This window comes from Seriola lalandi, unplaced genomic scaffold, assembly GCF_002814215.2.
Source record: "Seriola lalandi dorsalis isolate HSWRI2012SDOR001 ecotype SW California unplaced genomic scaffold, Sedor1 jcf7180002054945, whole genome shotgun sequence".
NCBI lineage: Eukaryota > Metazoa > Chordata > Actinopteri > Carangiformes > Carangidae > Seriola > Seriola lalandi.
This window is the reverse complement of record NW_019525496.1, coordinates 1909886-1910632: the sequence shown is the minus strand read 5'-3', so window position 1 is coordinate 1910632 and position 747 is coordinate 1909886. Positions and strand designations below refer to the sequence as shown.

Here is a 747-nt window from a genome sequence, read left to right as displayed (position 1 = left end):
AAAGAGCAAGTGAACCGGGGATGCATATATACTGGCCTGATTGGAGATCGAGTGCAGCTGGGGGCAACAGGTGAGGACAATGAGGCTGATTAGGAGGTGTGGCAGAGTGGAGAGTGACACAGAGGCATAGCAGGCGAGGACGCGCTTCCATCAAACGCATAAAATGGGACATCTCCCTCTGTCCAGCCTGTGCTTCACTGTCTGTGGTTTATGAGACACACTGTGAGCAGTGGCCAGAAGGAGGTAAGTGGTTAAAAAGATTTACAGAGCTTTAGAGACATTCATTATTTTAGCAATATGTGTTTTTTCCATATATAACATGTTTAACTGCTCCACCTACAGATGCGCACACACACAGTTACACATGACTGTTAGTTTAATATTAGGAATTTAGACTTGAAGCCCCTGAAAACTTTGCTGGAAGTCTTATGTATTTCTGTACTTACGTTAAATCTCAACTAAACATGCAAGAATGAAACTGAGTGATTCATAATAACCCAAAACATTGGAACAAAAGAACCAGAAGAAGTTTCACATGAGGGAAGAGCCGGTTTGGGATGAACTGGGCAGAAGATGAAAGCAAAGCAACCTACAAGTGTAACGCACTGCAACTTCTGTAACCGTGTTCAGACAAACTTTCTGAATTATGTTTTATTTCAATTGTGGGAAAAAATCTAAATTGTGTTATTCAATAACACCCCCCCCCCCCCATGTTTTAATTTCAGAAACACTGGGACATTGAATTAT

General features: G+C 41.6%; 1 protein-coding gene across 1 annotated transcript in view; it reads left to right on the top strand.

Moving 5' to 3' along the window:
* The window catches only part of LOC111644972 (rapamycin-insensitive companion of mTOR-like), a 20838-nt gene that overhangs the window by 9206 nt on the left and 10885 nt on the right, over window positions 1-747 (top strand). The window lies entirely within an intron of this gene.